Here is a 14,057-nt window from a genome sequence, read left to right as displayed (position 1 = left end):
TACTCCAGAGCTGCACTCACTATTCTGCTGCTGGTGCAGTCACTGTGTACATACATGACATTACTTATCCTGTACTGATCCTGAGTTACATCCTGTATTATACCCCAGAGCTGCACTCACTATTCTGCTGCTGGTGCAGTCACTGTGTACATACATGACATTACTTATCCTGTACTGATCCTGAGTTACATCCTGTATTATACTCCAGAGCTGCACTCACTATTCTGCTGCTGGTGCAGTCACTGTGTACATACATGACATTACTTATCCTGTACTGATCCTGAGTTACATCCTGTATTATACCCCAGAGCTGCACTCACTATTCTGCTGCTGGTGCAGTCACTGTACATACATGACATTACTTATCCTGTACTGATCCTGAGTTACATCCTGTATTATACCCCAGAGCTGCACTCACTATTCTGCTGCTGGTGCAGTCACTGTACATACATGACATTACTTATCCTGTACTGATCCTGAGTTACATCATGTATTATACTCCAGAGCTGCACTCACTATTCTACTGCTGGTGCAGTCACTGTGTACATACATGACATTACTTATCCTGTACTGATCCTGAGTTACATCCTGTATTATACCCCAGAACTGCACTCACTATTCTGCTGCTGTCACTGTGTACATACATGACATTACTTATCCTGTACTGATCCTTAGTTACATCCTGTATTATACTCCAGAGCTGCACTCACTATTCTGCTGCTGGTGCAGTCACTGTGTACATACATGACATTACATATCCTGTACTGATCCTGAGTTACATCCTGTATTATACCCCAGAGCTGCACTCACTATTCTACTGCTGGTGCAGTCACTGTGTACATACATGACATTACTTATCCTGTACTGATCCTGAGTTACATCCTGTATTATACCCCAGAACTGCACTCACTATTCTGCTGCTGTCACTGTGTACATACATGACATTACTTATCCTGTACTGATCCTTAGTTACATCCTGTATTATACTCCAGAGCTGCACTCACTATTCTGCTGCTGGTGCAGTCACTGTGTACATACATGACATTACTTATCCTGTACTGATCCTGAGTTACATCCTGTATTATACTCCAGAGCTGCACTCACTATTCTGCTGCTGGTGCAGTCACTGTGTACATACATGACATTACTTATCCTGCACTGATCCTGAGTTACATCCAGTATTATACTCCAGAGCTGAACTCACTATTCTGCTGCTGGTGCAGTCACTGTGTACATACATGACATTACTTATCCTGTACTGATCCTGAGTTACATCCAGTATTATACCTCAGAGCTGCACTCATTATTCTGCTGCTGGTGCAGTCACTGTGTACATACATGACATTACTTATCCTGTACTGATCCTGGGTTACATCCTGTATTATACCCAAGAGCTGTACTCACTATTCTGCTGCTGGTGCAGTCACTGTGTACATACATGACATTACTTATCCTGCACTGATCCTGAGTTACATCCTGTATTATACCCCAGAGCTACACTCACTATCTGCTGCTGGTGCAGTCACTATGTACATACATGACATTACTTATCCTGTACTGATCCTGGGTTACATCCTGTATTATACCCCAGAGCTGCACTCACTATTCTGCTGCTGGTGCAGTCACTGTGTACATACATGACATTACTTATCCTGCACTGATCCTGAGTTACATCCAGTATTATACTCCAGAGCTGAACTCACTATTCTGCTGCTGGTGCAGTCACTGTGTACATACATGACATTACTTATCCTGTACTGATCCTGAGTTACATCCTGTATTATACCCCAGAGCTGCACTCACTATTCTGCTGCTGGTGCAGTCACTGTGTACATACATGACATTACTTATTCTGTACTGATCCTTAGTTACATCCTGTATTATACTCCAGAGCTGCACTCACTATTCTGCTGCTGGTGCAGTCACTGTGTACATACATGACATTACTTATCCTGTACTGATCCTGAGTTACATCCTGTATTATACTCCAGAGCTGCACTCACTATTCTGCTGCTGGTGGAGTCACTGTGTACATACATGACATTACTTATCCTGTACTGATCCTGAGTTACATCCTGTATTATACCCCAGAGCTGCACTCACTATTCTGCTGCTGGTGCAGTCACTGTGTACATACATGACATTACTTATCCTGCACTGATCCTGAGTTACATCCAGTATTATACTCCAGAGCTGCACTCACTATTCTGCTGCTGGTGCAGTCACTGTGTACATACATGACATTACTGATCCTGAGTTACATCCTGTATTATACTCCAGAGCTGAACTCACTATTCTGCTGCTGGTGCAGTCACTGTGTACATACATGACATTACTTATCCTGTACTGATCCTGAGTTACATCCAGTATTATACCTCAGAGCTGCACTCATTATTCTGCTGCTGGTGCAGTCACTGTGTACATACATGACATTACTTATCCTGTACTGATCCTGAGTTACATCCTGTATTATACCCCAGAGCTGCACTCACTATTCTGCTAGAGGAGTCACTGTCACTGTGTACATACATGACATTACTTATCCTGTACTGATCCTGAGTTACATCCTGTATTATACCCCAGAGCTACACTCACTAACTGCTGCTGGTGCAGTCACTGTGTACATACATGACATTACTTATCCTGTACTGATCCTGGGTTACATCCTGTATTATACCCCAGAGCTGCACTCACTATTCTGCTGCTGGTGCAGTCACTGTGTACATTCATGACATTACTTATCCTGCACTGATCCTGAGTTACATCCTGTATTATATCCCAGAGCTACACTCACTATCTGCTGCTGGTGCAGTCACTGTGTACATACATGACATTACTTATCCTGTACTGATCCTGGGTTACATCCTGTATTATACCCCAGAGCTGCACTCACTATTCTGCTGCTGGTGCAGTCACTGTGTACATACATGACATTACTTATCCTGCACTGATCCTGAGTTACATCCAGTATTATACTCCAGAGCTGAACTCACTATTCTGCTGCTGGTGCAGTCACTGTGTACATACATGACATTACTTATCCTGTACTGATCCTGAGTTACATCCTGTATTATACTCCAGAGCTGCACTCACTATTCTGCTGCTGGTGCAGTCACTGTGTACATACATGACATTACTTATCCTGTACTGATCCTGAGTTACATCCTGTATTATACCCCAGAGCTGCACTCACTATTCTGCTGCTGGTGCAGTCACTGTGTACATACATGACATTACTTATCCTGCACTGATCCTGAGTTACATCCAGTATTATACTCCAGAGCTGAACTCACTATTCTGCTGCTGGTGCAGTCACTGTGTACATACATGACATTACTTATCCTGTACTGATCCTGAGTTACATCCTGTATTATACCCCAGAGCTGCACTCACTATTCTGCTGCTGGTGCAGTCACTGTGTACATACATGACATTACTTATCCTGCACTGATCCTGAGTTACATCCGGTATTATACTCCAGAGCTGAACTCACTATTCTGCTGCTGGTGCAGTCACTGTGTACATACATGACATTACTTATCCTGTACTGATCCTGAGTTACATCCAGTATTATACTCCAGAGCTGCACTCACTATTCTGCTGCTGGTGCAGTCACTGTGTACATACATGACATTACTTATCCTGTACTGATCCTGAGTTACATCCTGTATTATACCCCAGAGCTGCACTCACTATTCTGCTGCTGGTGCAGTCACTGTGTACATACATGACATTACTTATCCTGTACTGATCCTGAGTTACATCCTGTATTATACTCCAGAGCTGCACTCACTATTCTGCTGCTGGTGCAGTCACTGTGTACATACATGACATTACTTATCCTGTACTGATCCTGAGTTACATCCTGTATTATACCCCAGAGCTGCACTCACTATTCTGCTGCTGGTGCAGTCACTGTGTACATACATGACATTACTTATCCTGCACTGATCCTGAGTTACATCCAGTATTATACTCCAGAGCTGAACTCACTATTCTGCTGCTGGTGCAGTCACTGTGTACATACATGACATTACTTATCCTGTACTGATCCTGAGTTACATCCTGTATTATACCCCAGAGCTGCACTCACTATTCTGCTGCTGGTGCAGTCACTGTGTACATACATGACATTACTTATCCTGTACTGATCCCGAGTTACATCCTGTATTATACTCCAGAGCTGCACTCACTATTCTGCTGCTGGTGCAGTCACTGTGTACATACATGACATTACTTATCCTGTACTGATCCTGAGTTACATCCGGTATTATACTCCAGAGCTGAACTCACTATTCTGCTGCTGGTGCAGTCACTGTGTACATACATGACATTACTTATCCTGTACTGATCCTGAGTTACATCCTGTATTATACTCCAGAGCTGCACTCACTATTCTGCTGCTGGTGCAGTCACTGTGTACATACATGACATTACTTATCCTGTACTGATCCTGAGTTACATCCTGTATTATACCCCAGAGCTGCACTCACTATTCTGCTGCTGGTGCAGTCACTGTGTACATACATGACATTACTTATCCTGTACTGATCCTGAGTTACATCCTGTATTATACTCCAGAGCTGCACTCACTATTCTGCTGCTGGTGCAGTCACTGTGTACATACATGACATTACTTATCCTGTACTGATCCTGAGTTACATCCTGTATTATACCCCAGAGCTGCACTCACTATTCTGCTGCTGGTGCAGTCACTGTGTACATACATGACATTACTTATCCTGCACTGATCCTGAGTTACATCCAGTATTATACTCCAGAGCTGAACTCACTATTCTGCTGCTGGTGCAGTCACTGTGTACATACATGACATTACTTATCCTGTACTGATCCTGAGTTACATCCTGTATTATACCCCAGAGCTGCACTCACTATTCTGCTGCTGGTGCAGTCACTGTGTACATACATGACATTACTTATCCTGCACTGATCCTGAGTTACATCCGGTATTATACTCCAGAGCTGAACTCACTATTCTGCTGCTGGTGCAGTCACTGTGTACATACATGACATTACTTATCCTGTACTGATCCTGAGTTACATCCTGTATTATACTCCAGAGCTGCACTCACTATTCTGCTGCTGGTGCAGTCACTGTGTACATACATGACATTACTTATCCTGTACTGATCCTGAGTTACATCCTGTATTATACCCCAGAGCTGCACTCACTATTCTGCTGCTGGTGCAGTCACTGTGTACATACATGACATTACTTATCCTGTACTGATCCTGAGTTACATCCTGTATTATACTCCAGAGCTGCACTCACTATTCTGCTGCTGGTGCAGTCACTGTGTACATACATGACATTACTTATCCTGTACTGATCCTGAGTTACATCCTGTATTATACCCCAGAGCTGCACTCACTATTCTGCTGCTGGTGCAGTCACTGTGTACATACATGACATTACTTATCCTGTACTGATCCCGAGTTACATCCTGTATTATACTCCAGAGCTGCACTCACTATTCTGCTGCTGGTGCAGTCACTGTGTACATACATGACATTACTGATCCTGAGTTACATCCTGTATTATACTCCAGAGCTGCACTCACTATTCTGCTGCTGGTGCAGTCACTGTGTACATACATGACATTACTTATCCTGCACTGATCCTGAGTTACATCCAGTATTATACTCCAGAGCTGAACTCACTATTCTGCTGCTGGTGCAGTCACTGTGTACATACATGACATTACTTATCCTGTACTGATCCTGAGTTACATCCTGTATTATACTCCAGAGCTGCACTCACTATTCTGCTGCTGGTGCAGTCACTGTGTACATACATGACATTACTGATCCTGAGTTACATCCTGTATTATACCCCAGAGCTGAACTCACTATTCTGCTGCTGGTGCAGTCACTGTGTACATACATGACATTACTTATCCTGTACTGATCCTGAGTTACATCCTGTATTATACCCCAGAGCTGCACTCACTATTCTGCTGCTGATGCAGTCACTGGGGGTCATTTACTAAGGGCCCGATTCGCGTTTTCCCGACGTGTTACCCGAATATTTCCGATTTGCGCCGATTGTACCTGTATTGCCCCGGGATTTTGGCGCACGCGATCGGATTGTGGCGCATCGGCGCCGGCATGCGCGCGACGGAAATCGGGGGGCGTGGCCGAACGAAAACCCGACGTATTCGGAAAAACCGCCGCATTTAAAAACCGAAAAAGTGTCGCTTGGGGAGCGCTTACCTTCACCTGGTCCGAGGTGGTGCATTCCGGCGCGATGAGACGACTTTCAGCGCAGCAGCGCCACCTGGTGGACGGCGGAAGAACTACATTCATAAATCCCGGCCGGACCCGAATCCAGAGCAGAGAACGCGCCGCTGGATCGCGACTGGACCGGGTAAGTAAATGTGCCCCACTGTGTACATACATGACATTACTTATCCTGTACTGATCCTGAGTTACATCCCGTATTATACTCCAGAGCTGCACTCACTATTCTGCTGCTGGTGCAGTCACTGTGTACATACATGACATTACTTATCCTGTACTGATCCTGAGTTACATCCCGTATTATACTCCAGAGCTGCACTCACTATTCTGCTGCTGGTGCAGTCACTGTGTACATACATGACATTACTTATCCTGTACTGATCCTGAGTTACATCCTGTATTATACCCCAGAGCTGCACTCACTATTCTGCTGCTGGTGCAGTCACTGTGTACATACATGACATTACTTATCCTGTACTGATCCTGAGTTACATCCTGTATTATACTCCAGAGCTGCACTCACTATTCTGCTGCTGGTGCAGTCACTGTGTACATACATGACATTACTTATCCTGTACTGATCCTGAGTTACATCCTGTATTATACTCCAGAGCTGCACTCACTATTCTGCTGCTGGTGCAGTCACTGTGTACATACATGACATTACTTATCCTGTACTGATCCTGAGTTACATCCTGTATTATACCCCAGAGCTGCACTCACTATTCTGCTGCTGGTGCAGTCACTGTGTACATACATGACATTACTTATCACTGTGTATATATTTCTGACATTACACTGTAGAGTTTTGGAGTATAATTGAGGACACTATAATACTATACACAGCACAACATATCCTCACGCTGCGCTTGTGTGACCTTTGAGGTTGTTATTTGCATTTGTTTTGGGATTGTTCAAAGTTCATTTTACAAACTTGAATGTGATCCAAAAGATTCCCGCTTTGACACTATCTGTTCCTATGTCAGGAATCAGTAATAAGATTTTATTTATGTGGATGGGTCACACATTGGGGGTTGTAGTGCAGTAACGAGTTACGCTGCAGGAGCTAATAAGATCCAGTGACCGATTATAAGAACTTATATGACTTTTGTATTGATGGGGTCTCAGTTATTAGGTACCAGCAGTGGGGTCCTCAGTGTGAACCTGAATACCTGACCTGCATGGAGCCTGTGTGATGTCAGTTACTATTAGGACTTCTCCTCTTAGTTCTGAATCTCTCTCAATGTTTTATTGAACATGTTCCCAGTGTAGTGAATAATACATGAGAATTAGCTTGTTTACAACCCATTCCCCGAGTACTGGAAGATGCATAGAATGACACAGTAATATATATATACACAGGACTCATAGGCCCACATTTACTAAGAACAGTGCAGGGTGTACTATGTGCAGTGTCCTGTGTAGTCTGTAGGGGGCGCATGGTCCAACTGAGCGCAGGAGCGCTCCCTTCAGTGCAGAAATGTGTGTTGCATGAAGAATAATGCAGCCACGCCACAAACAGGTTGCATCCAACACTAATGTGCAAACAGTTTGTCCCTAAAAAACTGCGCTAGCACCTTAGTAAATGTGCTTTAAATGGACATTCACCAAGGTTAACTTATCTGCACGACAAGGGGGCACTGAAGTGAGCAAGAGTATTATCTGTCCACATGAGAGCAGCTCTGGAGTACAATACAGGATGTAACTCAGGATCAGTACAGGATAAGTAATGTCATGTATGTACACAGTGACTGCACCAGCAGCAGAATAGTGAGTGCAGCTCTGGAGTATAATACAGGATGTAACTCAGGATCAGTACAGGATAAGTAATGTCATATATGTACACAGTGACTGCACCAGCAGCAGAATAGTGAGTGCAGCTCTGGGGTATAATACAGGATGTAACTCAGGATCAGTACAGGATAAGTAATGTCATGTATGTACACAGTGACTGCACCAGCAGCAGAATAGTGAGTGCAGCTCTGGAGTATAATACAGGATGTAACTCAGGATCAGTACAGGATGAATAATGTCATGTATGTACACAGTGACTGCACCAGCAGCAGAATAGTGAGTGCAGCTCTGGGGTATAATACAGGATGTAACTCAGGATCAGTACAGGATAAGTAATGTCATGTATGTACACAGTGACTGCACCAGCAGCAGAATAGTGAGTGCAGCTCTGGGGTATAATACAGGATGTAACTCAGGATAAGTACAGGATAAGTAGTGTCATGTATGTACACAGTGACTGCACCAGCAGCAGAATAGTGAGTGCAGCTCTGGGGTATAATACAGGATGTAACTCAGGATCAGTACAGGATAAGTAATGTCATGTATGTACACAGTGACTGCACCAGCAGCAGAATAGTGAGTGCAGCTCTGGGGTATAATACAGGATGTAACTCAGGATCAGTACAGGATAAGTAATGTCATGTATGTACACAGTGACTGCACCAGCAGCAGAATAGTGAGTGCAGCTCTGGAGTATAATACAGTATGTAACTCAGGATCAGTACAGGATAAGTAATGTCATGTATGTACACAGCGAATGCACCAGCAGCAGAATAGTGAGTGCAGCTCAGGGGGATAATACAGGATGTAACTCAGGATCAGTACAGGATAAGTAATGTCATGTATGTACACAGTGACTGCACCAGCAGCAGAATAGTGAGTGCAGCTCTGGAGTATAATACAGGATGTAACTCAGGATCAGTACAGGATAAGTAATGTCATGTATGTACACAGTGACTGCACCAGCAGCAGAATAGTGAGTGCAGCTCTGGGGTATAATACAGGATGTAACTCAGGATCAGTACAGGATAAGTAATGTCATGTATGTACACAGTGACTGCACCAGCAGCAGAATAGTGAGTGCAGCTCTGGGGTATAATACAGGATGTAACTCAGGGTCAGTACAGAATAAGTAGTGTCATGTATGTACACAGTGACTGCACCAGCAGCAGAATAGTGAGTGCAGCTCTGGAGTATAATACAGGATGTAACTCAGGATCAGTACAGGATAAGTAATGTCATGTATGTACACAGTGACTGCACCAGCAGCAGAATAGTGAGTGCAGCTCTGGAGTATAATACAGGATGTAACTCAGGATCAGTACAAGATAAGTAATGTCATGTATGTACACAGTGACTGCACCAGCAGCAGAATAGTGAGTGCAGCTCTGGGGTATAATACAGGATATAACTCAGGATCAGTACAGGATAAGTAATGTCATGTATGTACACAGTGACTGCACCAGCAGCAGAATAGTGAGTGCAGCTCTGGAGTATAATACAGGATGTAACTCAGGATCAGTACAGGATAAGTAATGTCATGTATGTACACAGTGACTGCACCAGCAGCAGAATAGTGAGTGCAGCTCTGGAGTATAATACAGGATGTAACTCAGGATCAGTACAGGATAAGTAATGTCATGTATGTACACAGTGACTACACCAGCAGCAGAATAGTGAGTGCAGCTCTGGAGTATAATACAGGATGTAACTCAGGATCAGTACAGGATAAGTAATGTCATGTATGTACACAGTGACTGCACCAGCAGCAGAATAGTGAGTGCAGCTCTGGAGTATAATACAGAAAGTGACTTACATTATAACTATACTATTAACATAGAGTAATCCAAGATAAAAGTTTCATTAAGATGGAAATACAAATCAAGAAAAAGGAATCCTATAAGGTTTATAGAGTTCCCACAGTTTCCCTGTATGTTGGGGTTAGTAGGGTCTTCATGTGTTGTGTTCCTCTTCTCCGTCACTGTAAAGGTTATATCAGTCTCTTGTTGGCAGGAGCGCCGGTGTCCTATCTTCAATCCCTGAGGAATTCTGGGCATGCGGCTTGTATTTTTATAGCTGAGCCACTGTATAGTGTGTTTGCACAGATGCTCCCTCATCCGTGCCTGTACATTCACACACTGACATCTGCTATCACCACACTACATCAATGGGATACTGGGGATTGGGCTGAGAAATCCAGCAATGGCTCAGACTACTGGGTTACTGGGTTTGTCTCCTTGTCCTATATGGAGGTTGAGGGAAAGCTGAGTGACATTTGTACAAGTTCAAATATTTGACCTTCTGATTGTGACCTCCCTGTGACCGGCAGTGGCCACTTTTAGGAGACGCCAGACCCATCAATCTCGTACTCTCTACTCCTATGTAAAGGTCATTAAAAGTCATTAGACTCTGGTTTTAGGGCACTTGTACTGTAAAACTGTCCTGCTTAAAAGGGGTTTCCAGATTTGGCTGCTTTTTCCCAAAAAAAATTGGTTTTGTTGGTATTGCAACACATCGCCAATAAAATGCATTGAGCTTAGCTGCAATACCAGACACAACCTATGGACTTGAGTGGCGCTGTTTTAAGAAGTAAGCAATTTTTTAAATCATGGACAACCCCTTTAAAAATGAACCAATATGTGCTCTGCATTCCTGATATAAAGTTATCGCACATGTTTAGAGGTGATAACTTCTTATAAACACTGGTGTGTACTTTGTTACAATGTATCAGTTTTGTCAATTGAATATTATTAAGGTCAGATTTTCACCCTCACTGTGTAAACGGTTCATGTTTCCCATTATTGATCTCATCTTAAAGGGGTTGCACTTGATTAAAAATGTCCTATCTGCTTTCTTTTCTATACAGTGGTGGTGAAAGGTATTGCAGCTCAGTTTCTTTATAATAAATGGGACTGAGCTGCAATACCACTCCCAAACACGTGTGGCGCTCTATTATATACAATACCTTCCTATCTTTTACATACACGTCATGCTGTGCAGTAAGTGTGAATGAGGTCTAACATAATACTACTGTTATAATGTAGTCATGTGATGGGGGGTAGGATTCATCTCCAGCCACATCATTGTCCCACACTACTCTATTATTCATGACCCCAGTAATAGGCTCTGTACACCACAAGGTCACACTATAGATTTCTTTGACCTTCATCCCGGCTGCAGAGCATTCATATTACACAGAGAGGATTCCCCCTGCGCCATCATTACTCCCCTGATTAAAGCAATTAGTACATGGCTCATCAAGTGTTGATCACCCACTCACACGCCATCATGTCTGGGATGGTGCATAGAGATGGACTAAGGTGTCCCAAACATAATCCAAGTCAGGATTGTCTTAAAACATTACAGCAAATTTGGGAGAGTTATAGGAAATTTCCCTGATCTCTTCTCAATAAACAGGAAATGACCTCTCAGCCAATCACCATCCGAAACAGTGACCCGCCTCAGTCAGTGATTGGCTGAGCAGGCTTTTCCCACGTGGAGCATGACACTGGACCAGTAAGTATCAGAACTGTGAATTGAGATGCAGTGTCGGCCCACCAGATAAAGTTATTCTGCCCCTGTCCAATAAGAATTAGGAAACAAAAGTACTAGTAACCTCCAAATCAGGTTGTCATCTGCTTGACCCCTGGGGTGTAGCATTGTATTGGAACATGGAGCCCACCGGAGGATCGGTTGCTCCTCCAATGGGCACGTCCAACACTGGTGAGATGGATAATGCTTCTTCAATTTTTTGGATCCGTTTTTAAATTTTTTTTTGCACTACAGAACACCCCCTTTAATATAAGCCATTTCTGTAGCCCATGGAACTTCCGGAGCATTCCGAGCTTTGTTACTGCACATTCTATTTAAAGGGCCCACGGGATAGGGCCAAACTTGCAGTGTTGAGACCCCCAAAGATCACGAAAACGAGTTGTCCGGTGGGGTCCCACGTAACTCCGTCGGACCCCTCGTCACTCCTTCAGACTAATGGAGCAGATGACCGCGCATGACCGTTCTGCTCCATTAATCTCTATGGAGCTGACGGAAATTGACGAGCGCAATTGTGGGACCCCATCGGACCCCTCGTTTTCGTGATCTGTGGGGGTCTCATCTTGGGGGTTCTTTATCACACTATTGATTTATAGACGTATGAATGTGTATGCTATCACTGTCTTAAATGTATACCTCATGTCTTGTATGTATGACAATACAAATAATACCTCAGACTCACTTGGATGGATACACGTAGATACGTGCACCATGGACACATTCACACACATTCTATACAGACAGTTTGGATGGAGATCATTACTCACAGGAAACTTAATGTCACCTATGAGATGTAATGTGATATTAGTCACTGGTGCGGAATTTACAACCTCTTGTACATTGTGAATGAGAGGAGGGAGGTATAGATGTGGTGGGGGGGAGTGAGCTCCTGTGCTGTATGGGGACAGGGGGTTCTGGTAAGGGTGCTGATGAGTTTCTGGTTGGGTCCCTCCTCCTCTATGTACATACCAGTGATTGTTCTGTGAATGGGTTAATGTATACATTAATATCACAGGCAGGATGATGAAATAAGTTACTCTGTGTCAGTAACCGGGGCCAGGAAATGAGAAAGCAAAGTCCTGAAGTGACATTTCTATGACTTCCTATCTGACAATAGTGATAGTATGAGGAGCCGCACTACAGCATGCCCTGTGTATACAGACACCACTATGCGAGGAGGAGAGCTGCTCCCTCATGTCTTGTATGTATGACAGTGCAAGTCTATAAATACCTCAGACTCACATGGATGGATACACATGGATACATGCACAATGGACACGTTCACACATATACACACACACAATTACATGCACAAAAACACACATTGATATATAAACATATATATATATATGCACACATACACATACATGCATATATAACACATACATGCTGTACATACACCTCACACAAATGTACACAAACCTATGAACACACATGCACATGCTCATATTACACACACATAGATGCACTTGTATATGCATAGATACACAAACACATGAACACATTGACAGAACTACATGCACAAATCATGGGCACATATACACACACATGCATACACTGATACACGTATACACACACATGCATACACTGATACATATACACACATGCATACACTGATACATATACACACATGCATATACTGATACATACACACACATGCATACACTGATACACGTATACACACATGCATACACTGATACACGTATACACACATGCATACACTGATACACGTATACACACATGCATACACTGATACACGTATACACACATGCATACACTGATACACGTATACACACATGCATACACTGATACACGTATACACACATGCATACACTGATACACGTATACACACATGCATACACTGATACACGTATACACACATGCATACACTGATACACGTATACACACATGCATACACTGATACACGTATACACACATGCATACACTGATACATGTATACACACATGCATACACTGATACACGTATACACACATGCATACACTGATACACGTATACACACATGCATACACTGATACACGTATACACACATGCATACACTGATACACGTATACACACATGCATACACTGATACACGTATACACACATGCATACACTGATACACGTATACACACATGCATACACTGATACACGTATACACACTTGCATACACTGATACACGTATACACACATGCATACACTGATACATACACACACATGCATACACTGATACACGTATACACACATGCATACACTGATACACGTATACACACATGCATACACTGATACACGTATACACACATGCATACACTGATACACGTATACACACATGCATACACTGATACACGTATACAAACATGCATACACTGATACACGTATACACACATGCATACACTGATACATGTATACACACATGCATACACTGATACACGTATACACACATGCATACACTGATA

This window comes from Engystomops pustulosus, chromosome 7 (assembly GCF_040894005.1).
Source record: "Engystomops pustulosus chromosome 7, aEngPut4.maternal, whole genome shotgun sequence".
Classification (NCBI taxonomy): Eukaryota; Metazoa; Chordata; class Amphibia; order Anura; family Leptodactylidae; genus Engystomops; species Engystomops pustulosus.
Note: the sequence above shows the minus strand (reverse complement) of the source record.